At 40.6% G+C, this 24,745-nt stretch overlaps 1 long non-coding RNA gene across 1 annotated transcript; it reads left to right on the forward strand.

The window, feature by feature from the left end:
* Window positions 1–7,071: 7,071 nt before the first annotated feature.
* LOC102748168 (uncharacterized) lies at window positions 7,072–24,483 on the forward strand. The gene is made up of 5 exons (XR_014148588.1): window positions 7,072–7,229; window positions 8,934–9,014; window positions 14,134–14,253; window positions 14,723–14,926; window positions 16,843–24,483. It is a non-coding gene; the product is annotated as an uncharacterized LOC102748168 (long non-coding RNA).
* The last annotated feature ends 262 nt before the right edge of the window (window positions 24,484–24,745 follow it).

Consider the following 24,745-nt stretch of genomic DNA (forward strand, 5'->3'; position numbering starts at 1 on the left):
TTAGAGAGGTACTTCAGAGGCTCCTTGACTTCCATATGTAAAGTTCCTAAGATATGGCTTTTTCCTCCTTTTGGCTGTATAGCAAACTGTTTTAATCCACGGTTGTGCCTTATTGTTCCATTAAAATTGTATTCTTCGATCCATCAATAAATACTTGTGGTTAAAACAAAATAACTTGGGTCAGTTTTGTCTTAAGTTTTTTTTTGTTTTTTTTTAAAGATTTTATTTATTTATTTGACAGAGACAGTGAGAGAGAGAACACAAGTAGGGGGAGTGGGAGAGAGAGAAGCAGGCTTCCCACGTAGCAGGGAGCCTGATGCAGGGCTCAGCCGATCCCGGAATCATGACCTGAGCCGAAGGCAGACGCTTAACGACTGAGCTACCCAGGCGCCCGTTGTCTGTTTTTTAAGAATTTTATAAAGCTCAGTCCCCTCCTTCAAGTTTGAAATCCCAAACCATGTTTCCCTTACTCAGGTTTATGTCTGTGCTGTCAAATGCATGTTTGCTCTGCTGCTGCCTGTACCTGTGATGTGGGGGTATTCATCTAGGGGCCAGCACTGAGTGCCCCTGGGCACAGGTTTCTTACCTTGGCCACTTCCGGCTCACTCCAGGTAGGATTCCATTTCTGTTCTTGACTCCCTGGCTTTTTAAATGTAGAAAAGGCCTAAAAATGGGGTATGTGTTTATTGCTTGTTATTAAGTCATCCACCCCCTCAAGCATGTGCAGCCTCAATGACACATTATACCCAGCTATCATTACATGGCTTTTCACATCTTCAAGACTCAGTGACCTGGGGAGTCTTGATCTCAGCTTGGGTCTTGATCTCAGGGTCATGAGTTTGAGCTCCACAGTGGGCTCCATGCTGTGTGTGGAGTCTACTTAAGGAAAAAAAAAAAAAAAGACTCCATGACTACTTCGTCTGTAAGGTGCAAATATCTCTCTTTAGGTTTAGGGGCATGCCACTGGACTCAAAGCAGTAATAATAGCTGGAATCAGCTATACAAATTCTAACGCGATACCCTCTTCTTTTCCCATCCATCTGCCTGAAAAGTCCATTCCAAATGACTTGCTCTGGTGTTTAAGCTTTGTTTCACTTTGAGTCTGTTAGGATTCAGTGAAAGTGGCAACTAGATGAAGGACCAAGCGGTCCATTTTGGGAAAAACTGAATGTTACTGGCCATGGCCAAAGGAACAGCAGTCTTGTGACTAAAGTAGAGCATAATCAATACTGTAAAAATGTTATAAACATACTACAGCATTAAATACAGTTTGAGGAAAATCCCGTTAACCAACTTGATTTCTCTTGTTCCTTTCTGGTCTATCCATGCATTACATATTTGAACATAAATGGAACATAACACAAGATTATATCAGCTTTAAAAAATTAATGTATTAGCAGAGAAAGTCAATTATCATATGGTTTCACTTATTTGTGGAACATAAGGAATAGCATGGAGGACATTAGGAGAAGGTCGGGGAAAATGAAGGGGGGGAAATCAGAGGGGGAGACGAACCATGAGAGACTATGGACTCCGAGTAACAAACAGGGTTTTAGAGGGGAGGAGAGAGGGGGATGGGTTAGCCCGGTGATGGGTATTAAGGAGGGCACGTTCTGCATGGAGCACTGGGTGTTATATGCAAACAATGAATCATGGAAGACTACATCAAAAACTAATGATGTAGGGCGCCTGGGTGGCTCAGTTGTTAAGCGTCTGCCTTCGACTCAGGTCATGGTCCCGGGGTCCTGGGATCGAGTCCCATATCGGGCTCCCTGCTCCGCGGGAAGCCTGCTTCTCCCTCTCCTACTCCCCCTGCTTGTGTTCCTGCTCTCACTGTGTTTCTGTCAAATAAATAAATAAAATCTTAAAAAAAAAAACAACTAATGATGTACTGTATGGTGACTAACATAACATAATAAAAAAATAACAAAAAAATTAATGTATTATTTCCCTATGTTACCTGTTCTTCCTAGCTTATATTAATGGTTACATTTTACAGACTTGATACAGTATTTAATTATTACCTTGTTTATTGTTTCCAATTTTATCTGTTCCAATGATACAATGAATACCTTTCTCCACATGGCTCTTTTCTTTGAAAAGATTTTACAGGAGTGGGATTACTAGGTCAAGGTTTGGACTTGTACTTAAAGCTTTTGATATGTCTCCAAAGAAATGAATGCCAAACTGCCACAAGTAATTGAATTACTTTCTTTTACCTTCATTCTTCTTTTCAGAATCGTCTTTACTGTCATCTATTTTTTTCAAATTGCTTTTAGAATCATGTTATCAAGTTCTGTATTTAAAATACTAGAATATGGGGCACCTGGGTGGCTCAGTCGGTTAAGCAACCCACTCTTGATTTTGGCTCAGGTCATGATCTTAGGGTCGTGAGATCAAATCCTGTGTCAGTCTCCACACTCAGTGGGGAGTCTGAGATTCTCTCTCTCCCAATCCCTCTATCCCTCCCCCACTCTCTTGTGCTCTCTCTCTAAAATAAATAAATCTTTAAAAATAAAATACTAGAATAGATTGTGTTGATTAGGATTTAGAGCAAACATTCATTGCAGAGATGCCTCAGAGAGAACTATCTTTACAAACTGGGTTTCTTATACTATAAATCAGGTATTTATCCTGTTTCCCAAACACTGAGAGCAGAACTGCTTGGAAGGAAGTCATTACTGGACTGAAATTCCCTAAATTCACATTTTTTAAAAAAAGATTTTATTTATTTATTCATGAAAGACGCGAGAGAGGGAGAGGCAGAGGGAGAAACAGGCTCCCAACGAGCAGGGATCCCTATGTGGGACTCGATCCCAGCACCCTGGGATCACGACCTGAGCCGAAGGCAGACACTTAACCATCTGAGCCACCCAGGGGCCCCTAAATTCACATTTTGACTGAGCTTTGAGTCAACAAACGATTCAAACTAAAGATGGCTGGTATTTTCTAATACAGATCTGTGATCTGTTTAACATCTAGCTTAGTAGAAACTTCAGTTTAGAGATTCTTTTCCTCTACACCAAGGAGTGATGGGAGATTTACCTGTAAGTTTGTGAGGTACTGCAGGCAGTTTCTTCCGAGCTCTGGGATGGAGCAGATCGCAATGAGGAGCCTCATGTCTTTTAAGATGGAGTAAGCAGCTAACCTGACATCTTAACCCGAGGTAGAAGCTGATCAAGGATTTGGTCTTGAGATGCCAAGACTCAGTTTTCTTCTCTATTCTCTTCAGTCTTCTAAGCACTAGATTCTGACCTCTTCTCAAAACTAGAAAGACTTTGGAGACATGGTCTTGACACTTCCCACCACCCTTTGCAGTCTTAAATTATTTAAGAACTGAACCAGGTAGGTGAATTGTTATATCCTATACCCGAATGTGGTTGCAGAAATAAGAATTAATCAAATAAGTTCTCTTGGCTGCTATAATAGATATCAAGCACCATTAAACAGATTTTTAGTGTTTTATTCTGAAAATCTTACTCCCTAAAAAACACACACACACTATTACTTTTTTTTTTAAAGATTTTATTTTTAAGTAATCTCTACACCCAACATGGGGCTTGAACCCAAAACCCCCCCGAGATCAAGAGTTACATGCTCTACCAATGAGCCAGCCAGGACAGCCTCTTCAGAAACAGGTTTTATTTTGCGTGTGTGTGTGTGTGTGTGTGTTTTAAGGTGGGGGTAGGGGCAGAGGGGGAGGGAGAGAATCTTAAGCCAGACCCCACACCCAGTGTGGAGCCCAGTGTGGGATGCAATATCACAATGGTGAGATCATGACCTGAGTTGAAATCAAGAGTCAGACACTTAACCAACTGAACCACCCAGGCACCCCAGAATTTTTTTTTAATTAAACTGATTTTTTTTTTAAGTTTTAAGTAATCTCTCCAACGTGGGGCTTAAACTCACAACCCCAAGATCCAAGAATCTCATACTCCCATCAACTGAGCCAGCCAGGCACTCCTAAGGAAGAATTTCTTATTATTCAAATGAGGAACAGGATATTGCCAAAACTAGTGCATTCCCTAGCCCTTAGTTGCTAGAATTGCTTAAGCAAAATCTTGAATGACCATTTTTGTCAGGAATCGTGCAGAATACCTAAATTACAACAGAGGTTTACCTAGATGATCTAGAATTGCTGCCTATTGGTTCATAACATAATAACCAGGTTCTCCCTGTATATATAACACTATTTTACAAAAATATTTTTTAGGGGCGCCTGGGTGGCTCAGTCGTTAAGCGTCTGCCTTTGGCTCAGGTCATGGTCCCAGGGTCCTGGGATCGAGCCCCACATTGGGCTCCCTGCTCAGCGGGAAGCCTGCTTTTCCCTCTCCCGCTCCCCCTGCTTGTGTTCCCTCTCTTGCAGTGTCTCTGTCAAATAAATAAAATCTTAAAAATGTATATTTTTATTTTGGGGGGCGCCTGGGTGGCTCAGTCAGTTCAGCGTCTGCTTTCGGCTCAGGTCATGATCTCAGGGTCCTGGGATCGAGCCCCATGTCTGCTCAGCGGGAGCCTGCTTCTCCCTCTCCCTCTGCCTGTTGCTCCCCCTGCTTGTGTGCTCGCTCACTCTCTCTGTCAAACAAACAAATAAATAAAATCTTTAAAAAATATTTTTTTATTTTTTGTTTTTGTGTGTGCATGTATTTGTTTTGTATTTGTTTTTGTTTTTAGGAACACACAGGTACATCTGCAAACTTTTTTAACATGAAGGGCATGATTGTTAAGGAGGAGGAAATAAATGAGAGATAAATGAGAAACAGTCTGTATTATCCCAGTTGACACTGTTTTATGGTTTTGTTTTTGGTTCTTTCCTAGTTGCCTGTGCCCTAGGAAGAAAAACATCTATAATGGGAAGTTATTTTTAGCTAGTGTTGCACTGATCTATCAGAATGTATGGCTGGAGCTGAGTCCTAGAGATAGAGCCTCTGCTATGCTAGGCAGTAAACCCTTCAGTTGCTGGATAGGGGGTAAGTATGGGCGGGGGGGTCCTGAGTATAAGAGGAGGCAGAGAAGGGAACCTTGGGTCTGGGGAAATGGGAAATGCGAAGTGTGTAAGTATTTTAATATTTTAATAACTGAACTAAATATCAGTTGACCCTGCCAATATCCTGGATTGAAGACACTATCCTTTTCCCATTTAATTATCTTGGCATCTTGGTCAAAAATTGATCCTAAATGTAAGGGTTTGTTTCTGGACTCTCAATTCTGTTTCGCTGATTCTATATGCCTATCCTCGTGAATACTACACTGTCTCAATTACTGTAACTTTGTAGTCAGTTATGAATCGGGTAGTGTAATTCAGACTTTTTTTTTTTTTCCCCAAAATTGGCTTAGCTTTTCTGTGTCCTTTGTATTTCCTTATACATTTCAGGATCGGCTTGTCAATTTCTACCACATACCTGCTAGGATTTTGTTAGGTATTGCATTGACTCTAATCAATTTGAGAATTGCCATCTTAATATTGAGTCTAACAAACCATGAACATGGAAAGTCTCTTTACTTTAGATCTTCATTTCTCTCAGTATGTTTTATATTTTTGGTGTATAAATCTTGGATTTGTTTTATTAAACTTTTTCCTAAGTATTTTATTCTTTTTGATGCTACTATGAATGCAGTTGTTAATTTCATTTTTTATACTAGTGTAGAGAAATAGTTGATTTTTGTATACTTATCTTGTATTCTGCAGCCTCACTAAACATAGAAATTCCAGTACTTTTGTTTTTGCTCTGTGCGTGCTCCTTATGATTTTCAACAGAGGATCGCGTCACCTGCAAATAAAGGCAGTTTTGTTTCTTCCAATCTGGATGCCTTTTGTTTGCCTTTTTGCACTGACTACACCCTCCAGGACAATGTTGAATAGAGGTGAAGAGAGCCTGTGTCCTTGCTTGGTTTCTGACCTTAAAGGGAAAGTATGAAGGCTCACCATTAAGTATGATTTTTTTTTTTTTAAGTAGGTTCCATGCCCAAAGTGGGACTTGAATCACGACCCTGAGATAAAGAGTAGTATGTATGCTCTTCTGACTGAGCAAGGCAGGCTCCCCCATTTTAAGTGAAGGTTTTCCCTTAGTTGCCCTTTATCATTAGCTTCTGTAAAAATAAAACTCCTTAGCTTCATCCGAGGACTTTGGGAATTGGATCCCAGGGAGGTGCAGCATTAGGAATCCATATTTCTAGGAAGCAGCCCATCTGAGAGCCTTACTGGTGTTTGAAGACCTACATCTCATACCTGGGAGCCACCATTGGCACCGTGTAATGGCAATTTCTAATTACTCTACTTGCCTCTCCTGGAACAATCCCTTTATTTATTTTTTTTTAAAAGATTTTATTTATTTGACAGATAGAGCCAGAGAGCACAAGTGGAGAGAACGGCAGAGGGAGAGGGAGAAGCAGGCTCCCCACTTGAGCAGGGAGCCTGATGCGGGGCTCTATCCCAAGATCCCGGGATCATGACCTGAGCCGAAGGCAGACGCTTAACCATCTGAGCCACGCAGGCGCCCCTGAAACAATCCCTTTAGACAGGATCCCAGGAGTCCTACAGCTGAGTGTAGGAAGCAACAAAATTGTCAGTTATAACGGTCTGACATTTTCCAGAAGAATCCTTAAACGAAAGAAACGAATTTGCTCTCCTGTATTGACCAGAGCTGGAAACAGCGGTCTGACGTTTGGGCCCCTTACGAATGGAAACGAATCAGAGAGAATGAGATACAAATTGGAGCTATTAAATTGTCTGCCTAGGTGTGGTATTATGTCCGGGGTTAAAAGCTCCCGGTCCGAGAATGAAATTATCAGCAGTATAGTTGAACCTAACGGTGTCTTATAAAACTGTCATGCGGCCTAGCCAGACTACCTTTCAACGAAGTGACACAGGTTCTACGGGAAATAATTTTACATTCCTAACAAGTGAATTACAAAAACGTTTTTCCCCCGTTACCTCAACCCTGGGACCCAATCCCACAAAAAAAAGATCGAAAAGAGTGGGGTCAGCACTATTGACAGACGTACATTCCAACCAGCCGACAGCGGGAAGACAATGCGCTTGCGCAAGTCGTTAACCAGTCAGGACTCCGCGGCAGAAGCGGAGGCGGGGCTTGTGGAAACGGCTGCCGCAGGGTTGGCGGACTTGGGAAGGAGCGAAGATGGCGGAGTGAGGCGTGCGGGTGGGAGCCGGCCGTTGGGCCGGGGGCGGGAAGGCCCCCGGAGTGTCCAGTGCTTCTCCTGGTCGGTGCGAGGTAAGCCGAGAAGGCGGGCGACGGGGAACTAGCAGGAGGTGGCGCGGCCCAGCCCGGCCGGGGAACGGGAGCGCGCGGAGCCCTGCCTGCAGCGGGCGCGGGCCTCGGCCTGGCGCGGGTTTCCTTTCGAGCAGCCTCGGGCGGCCGTACAAACCTTGCGGGGTGTGTCGCACCAACACTTCGTCTTCTACCCACCTCTGTCCTTCTCAGTGCCTTTTTTGGCTGCCTTTGTGCTTTCGGCTTGTTCCCCGGTGATTGCACCCACGCGGGTGTGTATCTGCCAGCCGCTGCGTCGTCCAACGGTTTATTTTTTAAAGAATACCTTTATTTTATTGATTTATTTATATTCCTCACCTCACGGCTTCGTGTTCGCTGTTTTGCCTGAGTCTCCGGTATCAATCGAGGCCTATTGGGGCCCTGAGTAATTTGTGTCCCTGGTCCGTTGACCTTGAGATTTGGTTTAATAGGTTCTCCCCCCGGGATTTTAATTTGTATCATTCACGTTCTCTTGCTACCTATTCATTCATTTCCCCCTCCCACCCCTCAAACTTTTAAGATCCGAGTAAGCATCTTTGTCCTTGTATGACTTGGTAATTGCTTAATGGTGCTTTAATTTCGACTGACTGTAGGTCCCGGTAGAATTCACCGTTGTTGTTTTCCAGAATTAAAAGAGCCAGTGTACAATTTTTATTTATCATTTATAGAGATAATGAGAAAGAGTTTGGGGAAATATTATTAGAACGTAATTTGTATAATGTGGTGGGGTTGCCAAGTATAATACTGTCAAGTCATTTGTATTCGGTTCTTGTATATGGGGTTTCTTTTTATAAATTGGATTTTTATAACCCCTGATTCGGTGTTTCAGTTAAATTCTTGGAAAGTTTCCTGTTACTAGGTTTCTGAATTAGTGAAGCCTATTTAGAATTGGCATGTTAGTTGGGTGCAGTTCCACTGATATGTCATAATAGGAATGAATATTTCTGGTGTGCTCTTTGCTGGTCCTTGATTTAGCAAAGCTGGAAATATGCATAAAGAATAGCTGCCTTATAAATAAGACCTTTCTCTTTTGTCAGGAGTATTTTTTTCAGTTTCATCTAGAAGAAGAAACAAGATATGTAGGGCAGAGGAAAGGAACAGAATATTATTCCTACCTTACAACAGAGGGGTGTGGTCATCTATATTAAAGCAAAGGTCTTTTGTGAGAAGAGGGACCACAGCATCATCAGGTTCTTAGTGGGAAGAAAGTACCATAAAAACTTGAGAACCACTTATTCAAGAGTTTTGATATCTTTATAAAATTAGTGCCAGTGCAGGTAGAGAGTAACTTCTTTCTGACTATTCCTTTTGAATAGTTTTTGATAATGATTTTTTTAAAGATTATATTAGAGAGGGAGAGAGCCAGAGAGATCGCGGGTGGGGGCAGGGGCAGAGGGAAAGAATCTTGCAAGCAGAGACACACACACACACATCTACCTCTGACTGAGGTTGGAGCCCTACCTGGGGCTAGATCCCAAGACCCATGAGATCATGACCTGAGTGGAAACCAAGAGTTGGACACTTAAATGACAGAGCCATCCAGGTGCCCCATCGTGATGTTTTTAAAAATAGCTTGGTTCATTTGAATAGTTCCGCACAAAGAAGCATATAGCACAAGTGAGGGCTGTATCCTTACTATAATGTTGTTTTTATTTTTCCTTATCACAGGAAGAACATTTTCTTTGGCTTCCAGGTGCTTTTATATTCATCTTGAGAAGAAAGCAAAAATCAGAACTCAGGATTTGGCAAGTGAGTAATAGTCGCTAATGCTTCCAGATACTGTTTAAGCAGCTTGAAAAATAGCTAGATAGAAGTAGAACAATAAGCTTCAACAGAAAATGAACACCAAAAATGACTAGAAATTTTTAAGATTTTATTTATTTGAGAGAGAGAGAGCAAGCACTAGAGAGAGAGAGCAAGCATGAGTAGGGGGCAAAGGGAGAGGGAGAAGAAGGCTCCCCGCTGAGCAGGGGGCCCAACGTGGGACTAGATCCCAGGACCCTGGGGTCATGACCTGAGCCAAAGGCAGATGCTTAACCGACTGAGCCACCCAGGTGCCCCCGAATTTTTATTTTTTAAGAAAGGAGTAATTAACTCCCATGATATATCATTCTTTCTGTCCTTCGAGGAAGCAAAGTATATTACTTATTCAATGATGCATAACAGATTATCCAAAATTTAGTGGATTAAAACAACAGTAAACATGTATTACCTCGTACAGTTTATATGGGTCAGGAGTTACAGAGCAGTTTAACACTGGGGCTTTCTGGCTTGGATTCTCTTCTAAGGTTGCAGTCAAGATTGGCTGGAGTGGCAGTTATCTAATTCCATGGTGGCTCCTTCACGTGGCTGATAAATTCATGCTGGTGGTGGAAAGCCTTTGTTCCTTCCAGTGTCGGCCTCTTCCAAGGCTGCTTGAATGTCTTCATGTACAACATCTGGCTTCTCCCAGAATAAGCAGTCCAAGAGAACAGTGCAGAAGTCACAGCTCCATCTATGTCTCAGAAATCACTCATCATCACTTTCTCCTCATTCACTTGGTCACTCTTTTGAGACCAACTAGTGTACTGCAATATAGTTCTGACACTAACCATCCAGAGTTAATGCAGACCCCGCAAGTCAGAGGCCCTGTTCCCAACAAGACTGCCCTCACTTTAATCTTTGTGGGTTTTGTGGTGGTGGTGGTTTTTTGGTTTTTTTTTTTAAGTAGGCTCCATGCCCAGCATAATGCTTGAACTCATGACCCTGAGATTAAGAGTCGCATGCTGGGGCACCTGGGTGGCTCAGTTGGTTAAGCGACTGCCTTCGGCTCAGGTCATGATCCTGGAGTCCCTGGATCGAGTCCCGCATCGGGCTCCCTGCTCAGCAGGGAGTCTGCTTCTCCCTCTGACCCTCCTCCCTCTCATGCTCTCTGTCTCTCATTCTCTCTCTCTCTCAAATAAATAGATAAAATCTTAAAAAAAAAAAAAAGTCGCATGCTGTATGTACTGAGCCAGCCAGGTACCCCAAGATTGCTCTCACTTTAAAAGGCAGCCACACTTAGGAGGATTCCCAGGCAACCTGCAGTTCTGATCAATTGGCTGCAAATTCAGGGATTCTCACAACCCTGTCAGAACCGAATTTTGGTTTCGTTGGTTTTCTCTGTTTTTCTATTCCCTCTTTTATTTATCTCTGCTCTGATATTTATTTTTTCCTTCGTTCTTGCTAGCTTTGGGTTTAGTTTATTCTTTCTCTAGTTCCTTAAGGTGTAAAGTTAGGTTGCTGATTTGAGTTTTGTTGTTGTTTTTTTTTAAGATTTTATTTATTTATTTGACAGAGACACAGCGAGAGAGGGAACACAAGCAGGGGGAGTGGGAAGGGGAGAAGCAGGCTTCCCGCGGAGCAGGGAGCCCGATGCAGGGCTTGATCTCAAGACCCTGGGATCATGACCTGAGCCGAAGGCAGACGCTTAACGACTGAGCCACCCAGGCGCCCCATGAGATCTTTCTTTTTTTTTTTAAAAGATTTTATTTATTTATTTGAGAGAGAGCATGAGAGAGAGAGACAGAGCATGAGGGGGGGAGGGTCAGAGGGAGAAGCAGACTCCCTGCCGAGCAGGGAGCCCGATGTGGGACTCGATCCAGGGACTCCAGGATCATGACCTGAGCCGAAGGCAGTCGCTTAACCAACTGAGCCACCCAGGCACCCGAGATCTTTCTTTTTTAATGTAAGCATTTAGATCTATAAATTTCCCTCTTAGCACTGCTTTACTGCATCCCATAATTTTTGGTTTGTTGTGTTATTGTTTTCATTTATCTCAAGGTATTTCCTAATTTCCCTTGTCATTTTTTCTTTGACCCATTAATTATTTAGGACTCTGTTGTGTAATTTCTTCTGGCTCATTTACTGTAAATTCCAAGGATTTAGAGTTTCCCTCCCAGGACAAAGGCCAAATTCTTTATCATACCCTGATTCATTGTTAGAGGAGACTGTAGGAGGGTGTGAATACTGGGAGGCAACAATAACTGGGGCCCATCTTAGAAGCTTACTACACCCAGAGTCATTTGAGGCAGGTCTGGCTAGCCCAAGTACTACATTAAAAATTCTGATTTCCCTTTCTGTCCTCCCAGAAAGTCAGATTTTCTTTTTTCTTTTTTTTTTTTTTTTTAATTTTATTTATTTATTCATGAGAGACAGAGAGAGAGAGAGAGAGGCAGAGGGAGAAGCAGGCTCCCAAGGAGCAGGGAGCCCGATGCGGGACTCGATCCCAGGACCCCGAGATCATGACCTGAGCCGAAGGCAGACGCTTAACCATCTGAGCCACCCAGGCGCCCAGAAAGTCAGATTTTCTAATACAAAGTTACTTTATTTGTATAATCAATAGCACTAAACAAGTGACCTCAAAGACCTAGAAGTGCCTAGTAAGTCATCAGCTTTATAGGGATGTATTTGAAGATTTTGTAGATCAGTGTGTATAGTTTTGGTTTCCTCACTTAACTCTAGAACCTATTTACATTTAACTAATGTTGGCTAAATGTATTTAACAGCCCTGCTCTTCATTCATTCAGCAAATTTTTATCAAGTGGTTACCTGGGTCACATGCTAGTCTGGGTGTTTGGGATTCATTGGTAAACAAAACAGTTTCCTTCCTGATGGAGCTTACATGTTATGTTTTAAATATTTTATTTTTAAGTAATCTCTACACCCAGTGTGGGGCTCAAACTTACAACCTTGAGATCAAGAGTTGCATGCTCCACTGACCATGTCAGACAGGCACCCCTGGAGCTTATTATTTTATTTTATTTATTTTCATTTTTTTTTTAAGATTTTATTTACTTATTTGACAGGGAAAGAGAGGGAACACAAGCAGGGGGAGCTGGAGAAGGAGAAGCAGACTCCCCGCTGAGCAGGGAGCCCAATGCAGGGCTCGACATGACCTGAGCCAAAGGCAGACGCTTAACGACTGAGCCACCCAGGCACCCCTGGAGCTTACATTTTAGACAGGACAGTAAATGAAGAAACATAATAAATACCTTATGAAGTAACTTAGATAGTGTTACAGGCTATGGATAAAAGGAAAAGTAGATAGGGTAAAGGGGAATGGTAGAAGTGTGTCTGTGGATGGGATGGAGGGATAGTATAATCTTAAACTGGCTGAAAGTAGGCCTCATTGAGAAAATGACATTTAAGTAAAGACGAGGTGAGAGGACTAGCTATGTGGATACCTGGGGAAGGGTCCTCTCACAAAGGGAACAGCCAGTACAAAGGCTATAAGGTTGGAGTACGCCTGACATTCCAGGAAGAGCAAGGAGTCCAGTGTGGTTGGAGCACATGATGGAGGAGGAGATAGAAATAGAGTTGGGGGGCACCTGGGTGGCTCAGTCATTAAGTGTCTGCCTTTGGCTCAGGTCATGGTCCCAGGGTCCTGGGATGGAGCTCTGCGTCGGGCTCCCTGCTCCGTGGGAAGCCTGCTTCTCCCTCTCCCACTCCCCCTGCTTGTGTTTCCTCTCTCGCTGTGTCTATGTCAAATAAATAAATAAAATCTTAAAAAAAAAAAAGAAATAGAGTTGGGGTCAGAAAGGATATGGTGGAAGGTGGTGTAGACCTTAGAGGGAATTGTAGGTCATGGTCAGAACTATGGCTTTCATACTAAGCTACTACTACTCATTCACTTTTCAGTAGGTCCTACAGTTTGTGATCCATATTTGTGTTTAGAGTGAATAAAATGAATGGTGACTGAGTGAATGTGAAATTGGATATTATGGGTTTTTTGTTTGTTTTTTAAAGATTTTATTTATTTATTTGAGAGAGAGAGGGGGGATGAGCAGGGGAAGAGGGAGAGGGAGAAGCAGGGAGCCTGATGCGGGACTCGATCCCAGGACCCTGAGATCATGAGCTGAGCCAAAGGCAGATGCTTAACCAACTGAGTCATCCAGGAGCCCGAAATTGGGTCTTTTGAAGAGAGAACAGGCTTATGATATTCTAGCATTATTGCCTGATATAAAGATATAGATGGGGGGAGGTGGAGTTTATCTATGATGAATGTATGTATTTTTATTAGTAAGTATTGCTGAAGGAATTTGTTTATAAGACAGTCTGGATAGGTTCCCTGTTAGGAAAAGGTGCTCATCTTTGATGCTTATTTGGTTTACATAGAATTCTTTTTTTTTTTTTAAAGATTTTATTTATTTGAGAGAGAGAAAGAGAGAGAGCACATGAGAGGGGGGAGGGTCGGAGGGAGAAGCAGACTCCCCGCAGAGCAGGGAGCCCGATGCGGGACTCGATCCAGGGACTCCAGGATCATGACCTGAGCCGAAGGCAGTCGCTTAACCGATTGAGCCACCCAGGCGCCCTACATAGAATTCTTTTAGCATATTTCCTCCTGGAAGGAACTAACTTGTATCTTCTTTCCCCCTCAACATTACTACCAGTTATCTTGCCATTAGAATTGAACTGCAGGTGGTGCTTAGGTGGCTCAGTCAGTTAAGCGTCTGCCTTCAGCTCAGGTCATGATCCCAGGGTCCTAGGGTCTAGTCTCAGCAAGGAGCCTGCTTCTCCCTTTCCCTCTGCTGCTCCTCCCTGCTTATGCTCTCTTGCTCTCTCTCAAATAAATAAAATCCTAAAAAGTAATAATAATAATTGAACTACAGAACAGTCTAATGGCTGGTGCAAGCTTTGAATTGGCCTGAGTAAGCTTATATAATGAAACAGCTCTGTTGCCCATGGTGTTCTAAAGGCCCTTCTGTGGATATTCTCTATTTTTTTACTCTTACTTCTGCTACTTCTGCAACAAATGCAAATTCTATAATTCTCTTCCTCCTGATTTGATTCTGAATTAATTTACATTTGCCTTTAATTCCAGTATAGTTAACATGCAGTGTTATATTAGTTTCAGATGTACAATACAGTGATTCAGCAATTCCATACCTCATCCAGTGCTCATCACAGCAGATGTCCTCCTTAATCCCCATCACCTATTTCACCCATCCTGCCACCCACCTCCCCTCTGGTAAGCATCATTTTGTTCTCTGTAGTTAATAATCTGTTTCTTGGGGCCCCTGGGTGGCTCAGTCGTTAAGCGTCTGCCTTTGGCTCAGGTCATGATCTCGGGGTCCTGGGATCGAGCCTCACATCGGGCTCCCTGCTCCGCGGGAAGCCTGCTTCTCCCTCTCCTACTCCCCCTGCTTGTGTTCCCTCTCTCGCTGTCGAATAAATAAATAAAATCTTAAAAAATAGAATCTGTTTCTTGGTTTCTTTCTTTTTCCTTTGCTCATTTGTTTTGTTTAAATTCCACATATGAGTGAAATAATGAGGTATTTCTCTTTCTCTGATTTATTTCACTTAGCATTGTACTCTTTCGCTCCATCCATGTTGTTGCAGATCGCAAGATTTCATTCTTTTTGGCTTGTTCAGCTTTTTGGCCTTTCAACTTTCATTCATCTTTTTTTTTTTTTTTTTAAATTTTATTTATTTGACAGAGAGAGACACAGCGCGGGGAGGAACACAAGCAAGGGGAGCGGGAGAGGGAGAAGCAGACCCCCTGCTGAGCAGGGAGCCCGATGTGGGACTCGATCCCGGGACTCCAGAATCATGACCTGAGCCGAAGGCAGTTGCTTAACCAACTGAGCCACCCAGGCGCCCTCAACTTTCATTCATCTTATAGCCGAATAATACTCCATTGTGTATGTATATATACCACATCTTCTTTATCCATTCACCTATCAGTGAACACTTAAGCTGCTTCCTAATTTGGCTATTGTATGTAACGTTGTTATAAACATAGGGGTGCATGTGTCCCTTTGAATTAGTGTGTTTGTATTTTTTTTTTTTTTTTTGTAGATATCCAGTAGTGCAATTACTGGATTGTAGGGTAGTTTCATTTTTAACTTTTTTTTTTTTAAGATTTTATTTATTTATTTGACAGAGAGAGATACAGCGAGAGAGGGAACAGAAGCAGGGGGAGTGGGAGAGGGAGAAGCAGGCTTCCCGCCGAGCAGGGAGCTCCACGCGGGGCTTGATCCCACAACCCCGGGATCATGACCTAAGCCGAAGGCAGATGCTTAACGACTGAGCCAATCAGGCACCCCTCATTTTTAACTTTTGAGGAACCTTCATACTGTTTTGCACAGTGGCTGCACCCATTCGCATTCCTACCAATAGTGCAAGAGGGTTCCTTTTTCTCCACATCCTCACCAACACTTGTTTTTTATTTTAGCCATTCTGACAGGTGTGAGGTGATACCTCATTGTAGTTTTGATTTGCATTTCCCTGATGATGAGAGATGTTGAGCATCTTTTCATGTGTCTTTTGGCCATCTGTATGTCGTCTTTGGTGAAATGTCTGTTCATGTCTTCTGCCCATTTTTTAATTGAATTTTGGGGGGGTTTTGGTGTTGAAGTGCATCAGTTCTTTATATATTTTGGATATTAACCCTTTATTGGGTATGTCATTTGTAAATATATTCTCCCATTCAGTAGGTTGCCTTTTAGTTTTGTTGATTGTTTCCTTCACTGTACAGAAGCTTTTTATATGGATGTAGTCCCAGTAATTTATTTTTGCTTTTATTTCCCTTGCTGTAGGAGACCTATCTAGAAAAATGTGGCTGATGTCAGAGACACTACTGCCTGTGATCTCTTCTAGGATTTTTATGGTTTCAGTTCTCATATTTAGGTCTTTAATACATTTTGAGTTTATTTTTGTTAATAGTGTAAGTAGGGCGCCTGGGTGGCTCAGTTGGTTAAGCGACTGCCTTCAGCTCAGGTCACGATCCTGGAGTCCCAGGATCGAGTCCCATATCGGGCTCCCTGCTCAGCGGGGAGTCTGCTTCTCCCTCTGACCCTCCTCCCTCTCGTGCTCTCTGTCTCTCATTCTCTCTCTCGCAAATAAATAAATAAAATCTTTAAAAAAAAAAAAAATAGTGTAAGAAAGTGGTCCAGTTCCATTCTTTTGCACATAGCTGTCCAGTTTTCCCAACACCATTTATTGAAGAGACCATCTTTTCCCCATTGGACATTCTTTCCTGCTTTTTTGAAGATTAATTGACTGTATAATTGTGGGTTTATTTCTGGATTTTCTATTCTATTCTCTTGATCTATGTGTCTGTTTTTGTGCCAGTACCATACTGTTTTGATTACCTACAGCTTTGTAGTATTTTTTTTTTAAAGATTTATATATTTGAGAGAGAGCACCTGCGAGCAGGTGAGGGGGAGAGGGAGAGAGAGAATCTCAAGCAGACTCAGTGCTGAGCCTGACACAGGGCTGTATCTCACGATCCTGAGATCATGACTGGAGCTGTGATCAAGAGTTGGATGCCCTAACCGACTGAGGAACCAGGAACCCTTGGACATGTGTATCCCTTTTTTTTTTTTTAGTTTTTACATAAATCTAACTTTTTTGTATTATGCTTATATATTTTTTTGACTTGCTTTTCTGATGACAATACTGAATTTGGTGTTATTGTTGGACATTTTCTTTTAGACAGTGTGTAATCTAAAATGTATTTTCTTTCTATGTGTTTTTAAATATTATTTTTAAACATGAGCTCATGCAGAAGTACCTGCCTTAACCTCCCTGTTTTTAATTTATTTTTTATTTCCAGGTATTCTGTGTTGTCTCCTGGAGTAGGTAGTCTTTTTATCCAGCCACTTTCCCTATTCCTGAAATGTGGATATCTCTTCTCTACATATTTTACCTCCATGATTTGGATCGGAAAAGGCTGCTTTTCTTTTTGTTCCACTTCTCAGATTCAACATTGAGAAGCTCCTAGGATGCAGTTGTCTTGCCAACTTCTCCAGGAAGAAAGAAGCAACTGACATGCATGTTCTGCTTTTTGCTTAATTATAAAGAAGTTATTTTGGAAGCTGAGGCTGATGTTTAATTTGAAACAGGTGCTTAGATGTTGGTGTTTGTGAATTCTTTACCTTTTGTTTCAAACAAGAAGACTAAATAAATAGCAAGTATGGATGACATCAGGTTTTTTTTTTTTAAATGTCTTCCAGTTTCAGCCACTGTCATAAGCACAGTTGAATCTGCAAGGAGTAAATTCCAAATACGTGTTCTAATATGAAATGAAAGATATGCTTAAAAACTACAGATATTAAATATCTAAATCCTGACTCATCCTTTGAAGTACACTTGCTGGAAAAGAACAAAGATCCAATTTTGCAATAAAACCTTTGATGTGATAAAGAAGCATGAAGACAAGAGGATGCAAGGTTAACAGAGTCTCTGTAAAATACACATCTTTACATGTGTAAATCTACAGTTTGGATGTGAAGAGGGATTTTTCTCCTAGAGCAGGAAGCTTTTGTTGACTTCTGTCTTTGGACATTTCGTATTTTTAAATGATTTTTCATTTTTCTAAGGAAAGACCACATTGTACATTTGCTAACCCTATGAATGCATGCTTGAGTTTACTGAAAGGTTGGAAAAGGAAACAAAACAGCTTCAAGTCCACTGGTGGAACCCTTTTCACCTCCCTCAGATGAGAGGCTCCTGTATTGCAAATTACTTCATTCTTTTTTGTGGACTCTTAACATAGCACTTGAGACTTGGTTTTCCATGCTGCTAAGGCAGGAACAAGTGGCTTAAGTGGTTTTTCTGTTCAGAAGATATGGCAGATCCTCTAGTATGACCTGCCTTCAACTTTGGGCATGAAGGAATGGGGAAAACAAAAGAGTTTGCAGATAATTCCTTTCTCCTGCGAAAAGGAAGCAAAAATGCTTTATGCAGCTCCATCTAACTTTATGGCATCTTACATTCTGTAGCTCCAGTTTTCTAAAAACATAAATAACTTTGTTCCTTTGATCCAAGATGGGTATTCAGATGTTTGGTTTATTTTTTTAGGTGAGGTGTAATGTTAGGCTGTAAAGGCTGGGACTCAGGTAACTTTCCCTGGTTGTAACCAAACACTTCAGTAGCAATGTTCCCAAATTTGTGGTTGATTTAGAAGAAATTCGGGGTCTGGAAAAAAACTCAAACAAAAATAGTTCAACAAAAATACGGATCTTTCTTCTTCTCCTTAAAACTTACACCATGTGATGAACAGATTATAATGTAAAGCTATTCTTGCTTCCAAATCTACAGAGGACCACTGTATGAATTGTCAGGTCTTTATATAAGAAGAAGGAAGCTATGAGTCTTTGTGAGAAAGAATTTGAAACTTCTTAGATGCAATTAAGAACAAATTGTCTTAGATCATATCTGTGATTTAGGAAATTTGCCTAGGGTCATACATGCTGTGATGCTAAAAACTTAGGGCAGATTTACCAAAATTTAGCAGTGAGAGAAATGGCCAAAAATGGGAATTGTTGAGCACTCTTAACGATTAGTTAAATTGGTCAACCTCTTTGAATTGACATAAGAAAGCTTTTTTGTAAAATAATTCCACAATATAGATAAAATATAATTTCCTTTGAGGGCAAATACTGAGTGGTAAAACATAGAAGTAACTTTGGATAAAGGTAACTTAAATGTTTCTCTAAGTAACTTCTCAGCCAACTTCCTGATATTTTCTTTAACTATTTTGGAATTGTTAAAGACAGAACTGAGTTCCATTGGTATGCTGAGAATTTATATCTTTAGTTGTCTGTTATCCATCTTCCCCATGTCCTTTTTGCAGTGTTTTGGGTAGGACCATTTGGCAGGGGATAGGGACTTTATACCATCAGCACCAGTGAAACCATCTCTGGCCCATTTGTTTGAGTATGTATCAGACTCATCTTCTCCAGTTGCTTTGTATTTATTTCATAGCTTAAGGAACCACTGTTGAATGCTCTCGTTCAAGTTGTTCTTTGAATCTTTAATGGTTGTCACCAGATAGTATCTAACAAAATGGGTCTTTGCCAGTGTACTAGCCCAGCGTTTGCTTAATATGCCTACATTTTTCCCCCTGGGCTATTTTGTCCCCTTCTTAATGGGAAAAGCTGTAATTTTAGGCAGGACTACACCTTGATCAGTAGCTGTGCCTACTTCCTTCTCTGCTCATCATGTCAGCTGGCAGTTTTTCTTTTAAAAAGTTAAACAAAAACGGGGTATGTGCAATAGAAATATATATATGTATATTTTAATACTTGTGGACAAATGTTACAAGTTGTTTAAGAACAACAAAATCACCAATGTCTTCCATTTTGAGATGTGTATAGTTTTGTAAGCATTAGTGCTTGGTAGCATATTGTAGTGCCATGTTAGGGGTTAGTGCATGAGCCTAGTAATAATTTAAACTTCAGGATGAATATTGATAATAACCAGTAGTGTAACATGAGTGGAAAGTCGAGACCTTTTCTTTTTTCATAAATATCGGAATCATGATATTCTCCCTGGGGAAAGGAGATTAAGGCCAAAAACTCATTTTTGAATAGAACTGTGGGATTACAGTGTGAAATACTGTGTTTGAGGATATTTAAGCTTTTGCTGAGGTAGCTGGAAACCAGCTGCCTTTGTGTCTTATGAAACCTCAAATCAAAATGAGGCCCCATTTCATGATTCTGCTTTGTTCTCTTAGTTTGAGATGAGATTGTTCTTATGCTGTTTTCACACAGTGTGTCTTGTAGGTTTATTATTTAATCCACTCCTTTGCATCAAGAAATTATTTTCTTATTTTGCATGTCTTACTGAAATGCTATGTTAGTCAAGTGCTTTTCTAATCTGCAGACCATTTACATTTCCTGTCTGTGGCATGCTAATTGTTATGGAAGAACACTGGTCAGTAGTTCAGTGTCCTACATTAATTTGTCACAGGCTTTTCCTATTTCACAGTCTGAATTGCGTGTTGATGGCATTCCAGACCTTTTCACAAGAATTGGAGTGTAACTAGATGGAGCCTAAGCAGGTTGCCATGTAATAACTATCTCTTTTGCTTGGTTATAGTAAGCCACCTCAGACAGCTTTCACTTTTTTCTGCTTGTAAAAATAAATGATTTTGTTCTGAAAGCATAAGATAGCTTTCTGTGGAAAAGAAACTCCTACCCCTAAAAGCTGCCTTGAGAACTTGGAAAGGGCAGTTTTTGGAGGTGATTTTTAAGTCTCAGTATTAGGAGAGTTCAGGATTTTTTGACACAGATTTTACAGTTACCATGATATGTAATGCAAAAGGAATGTGGTGTGTCTCCAGTACACAAGCAAGCTTAAACAAATAGACTCTGTAGCAGCAGATATCCAGGGACCCAGGTTTAGATTCTCAGAGTGTACTTTTTAAAGCAGTTGTACTCTTGGCTCTAGTAGTTTAGTGCCTGGGAGAATCTATTTCCAAAAAGCATTTAAATATTTTTAAAAATACCTCTGAAAAGGTAATGAATGAATGCAAAATAGCACAGTACATAGGAAAGGATATTTCCTATTGCAAAAAATAAATAAAAGCCATAAAACGAATAATAATTTTCAAGAGGTAGAATTTTTGTAGCAATAACAGTTTTGCATGTATAGTAAATTGTATTAGCAAAGTTGTACAATAGAATAAATATTACTACTTGAGTTGGTGAAGCTCTGGTGATGAACAGAGTTGCACCAAAGGAAGATGTTTTAGGCAAAGAACATATAAAAGGTACTTTAAAAGCTGAATGTATATGAATAAATCATGTGTGAGAAATAGCAACTTTTGTGTAGGTGTAAAGGTTAGAGACCCTGTTTGTTTCCTAAAGCAGAGGGGTAGAGCCAATGAATGAAATTTTTCTAGTGGTTAACCAGGAAACAAATGTACTCCTACCGATGTAGCCCCACTGAAGCCATCAGGTGGGGATTTTGCTTCTGATGTTCTTTTCAGCAACAGGCATTTATAGAATAGGCGACTTTGTGCTCTGTCACCTTTTCTTTTCTCCTTTCATTCTCTGGGTGCATTTTAAGAATGGAAAAGTGTGTGTGTGTGTGTGTGTGTGTTTGGGTTAAAAACAAACCAAGAACTTGGATAGCTGGCTTTTCCTTATGCCTCTGGTTAGTTTAGGGGAGTTAGAATTTAAAGATGTAAAGCAAAGCATTGAAGGGAATAGCCAAAGACAGTATGTTGGTTTTATAAACCTTGTCTGATGTACATGTGTTGAGGACTTTGGCATGTGACTCTTTAATAAGAGCCCAGCAAACTAGTTTCTTGATCTGAGGGATCTCACACCTCACATCAGGATATAATAGAGGAATGGAAGCTGACTTCTTACTCCCTTTTACCTTGTGTTCATTTTGGCCATTTAGCACCTTGAAGGTCCCTGAAAAGATTGGGTCTCTGTTCCTTTGTTTTCCCAGGGGAAAAAACTAAAAGTGGAGCGGATTTAAGAAAATAGTGCCTCTTGAATATTTCTTATATGGCAACTCCAGAGGATAGGGAGAAGGCTATTATATTAAATGGATTATAGCTCCTCTTTAAATGTCCTACGCCGTCATTTGGTGCTAGAGACATTGGAATAACCAAGCAATATTTAGTCATCTGCACGATCATGAGGACACCGCTGTGTATTATAGTGATGTCAACAATTTAGTTACTTAAAGACTAATAACAGCCACGTTAATAGTTGTAAATGCTAAAATGTGCTACAAGTTTTTGTAGTCTCTAGGTATGCGGTTATTACTTTTCAATGTTGTGGTCTCATGTTTACTCTTTGTGTACCTGTGATATGCAAAATATGAAGAGACCCTTGGCCTCCAGGAGTTTACATTCTCATGGTGCTGCTGGTGCAAGCAAATTGCTTCTAGTTTATTCAGAACATTGCTTGGCTATTAACCATACCCTATTTGGAAGAATTCCTTGGCTGATAGTTTTCAAAGTACAAATCTATGCTAAATTTCAGGGCATTGATTTTGAGTTTACATTATATCAGCTCTGCTGTTCATAAACTCCTTTTCCCCAGGGGGCTGTGCAGATAAAGTTCATTAATGTGAATCAAACCATTCTGCCTAAGAGCATCTTCACCATCTCTATACACGTATGCTCTTCTATGCTACAGCTGTCAATAAATGGCCAAGAAAACTTAACTGCTCCAAAAGACTGTACATCTTTCAATTCTCTTTCTTTTCCCAGAGTTTTCACATCATTCTCTACCCAAAAGGGCCAGGATTCGCAATTAAGCCTTTTGTAACTAAGTAGTGGTCCTGATTTTCACCTTTTTGTGTGTGACTTTGTACCTCTATTCTGAAGCAGCATTGTGATGTGGAGCACCTGCTCTGCCTGCATTTCTAAGCAATCACTTTATTAACCCACATTTTCAGTTGGAACTGCATGCATCCTTGTTATTTCCCCTAATTCCTCTGAATCAGGGGGTCTTTTCTGCATGTTTATTAAAACTGGGTCTGAATGAAAGTGCAAGAAATAGTGGCAGGCCCAGAATTCTGATTTTAGAGTACTAATATTCTAATGCATGATTGAAAATGTCCAGTGTTATGTGGTGGCTAGTAGATAGATATTATATATGCATTTATTAATGAAGCAATAGAGACTTAAACCAGTAGCCTGAATTTACTTTTTGGATTATTAGTTTTCATTTTCTAATTAAAGATTATCTTAACTTCCATTGAAAATGGGAGCTAGAAGATAAACAGGGGCAACCACAAGACATTCAAACTGTCAGGAATAGAGAGCATGACAGTGCTCACCCTCTAACCTCTTGCCTGGTTCCCTTAGTCCCCAAGCATGTTTAAAAACAAAACAAAGGCACAAACTAAGCATGTTGAATAAATAAGCTGCTATGGCTATAATAATCAGAAAGGTGCAGAGTTTCAGAAAGGGTAGGAAAGTAGGGAATTGCCAGTGTAGAGTATATAAAATGAAAGAATGGGGTTTGTCTGAGAAAATTTATGTGGCTTAAGTTAGGATATTTTAAAACTAGTATCTTGGAAGTGAATGGAAGCAATATGCCCGTATTTCAGATGTTGCAGGATTTTCAGATAACCAGCCAACTCTTCTGGATGCTACTGGTACCGACCAGCCATAAAGGTTCCCTGCAGCCAAGGAGACTGCTCCATTTTGTGGAAACAGTGCTAAAAGTATTGACAAATCTGTGGTTTGGGTTCTTTTTTGTTACTGTATTACATAAATGTTTTGTTTTTAAAATTTTATAGCCAGAGCTTTAGCCATTTTATTTTGCTCAGACTGCATAATTTATTGCCTAAAGCTTCTGATGCCAGGTAAACAGGAGCAGGTTTTCCCACTTTTGGAGAAAAAAAGAACACTTGCCATATATTTCCTTACTTGATGAAGAAAATAGATCAGTTTATTGTGGTAGCTTAAAATTTTTGAGAAGATTCCTGACTTTGAAATAAACCCTGTTAAGTGCAAATGATCATGACAAGTAATAATACAAATGGAATTCATAGCTGAGTGGCATAAACAGGAGAGAATTCAGAGTTAGACTATATGATTCTCATAGGCCCCTCCGAGGTTTCATGTTCTATGATTGAAAATTAATTTTTCTTAAGTCATTTTAACCTGTTTGCTCTGGGATTTCACTCCAAATGCCTCTGGGAATGTTTAAGTGTAAGTGGTAACTTTCCAGGAGTTCAGAACTGAATTAAACTTACAATCATTGCAGTGTTTAGTCTTCACTTAAGTACAGGAAGTGAGATATCATTTCCCATTTGTAAATTTTCTCCTTGCCACTTACTGATTACATCTGCCAACCAATGAAACCAGTAAAGATACAAGGAAGGAGTTTCTCACAACTGTTCCCATTATTCCACAAAGGCACATAGATAAAAAACCAGGTGTCACAGATTTCTCTAGGAACGTTTACTCCTAAACCTCCATTAGAATCAAAATAGATACCGGAAGGTTACTAACAATTTTCAAAAGGTTTTGTCTCCCTTGGTGATAGTATGCCATGCCATCAATTTTCCTCCCAGAGATAAGAACAGTATTCTGGCAATACATTATCATCAGTCCTTAAATAACAGTAATAGTCTTGGCACTTACCTTAAACCCACCCATCACAGTCATATTATATTAGAGTATCATTAACATATTTTGATTTACTCTCCTATAAGTACGGTTGTTGCTCACTGTTTTTACTTGCTGTTCTGTATTTTCTTCATTGCACCATTAGTATATAATGTTAAAAAGAATTTCATTGAATATTTATAAAGTATTACAAAAGGCAGCTTTTTAATCTATGCATCCTTGGGATTTCAGAAATTTTATTCTTTGATGTAAAAGGGAACTGCTATATTGAGTTGGAAACTCTGCACCTGTGTGTGTGTGTGTGTGTGTGTGTGTATGTATATATATTTTGGCAATAAAGCAGCATGGGCTGAGAATGCACTGAAACTTCACTGTGTTACTCATTACTTGGAATGGGTAGTTTTTTTTAGACTACTTTTTTAAAAGATTTTGTCAAAGAGAGGGAGAGAGAGCATAAGCAGGGGAAGAGGCAGGCAGAGGGCCCGATGTGGGACTCGACTCAGGACTCGATCCCAGGACCCTGGGATCATGACCTGAGCCGAAGGCAGACGCTTAACTGAATGAGACACCCAGGTGTCCCAGAACGGGTTATTTCTAATAATGCAGTAGATTACTGAGATGGGAGGAG

Source organism: Leptonychotes weddellii, chromosome 9, assembly GCF_054177405.1.
Source record: "Leptonychotes weddellii isolate Sample4059 chromosome 9, ASM5417740v2, whole genome shotgun sequence".
Taxonomy (NCBI): Eukaryota; Metazoa; Chordata; class Mammalia; order Carnivora; family Phocidae; genus Leptonychotes; species Leptonychotes weddellii.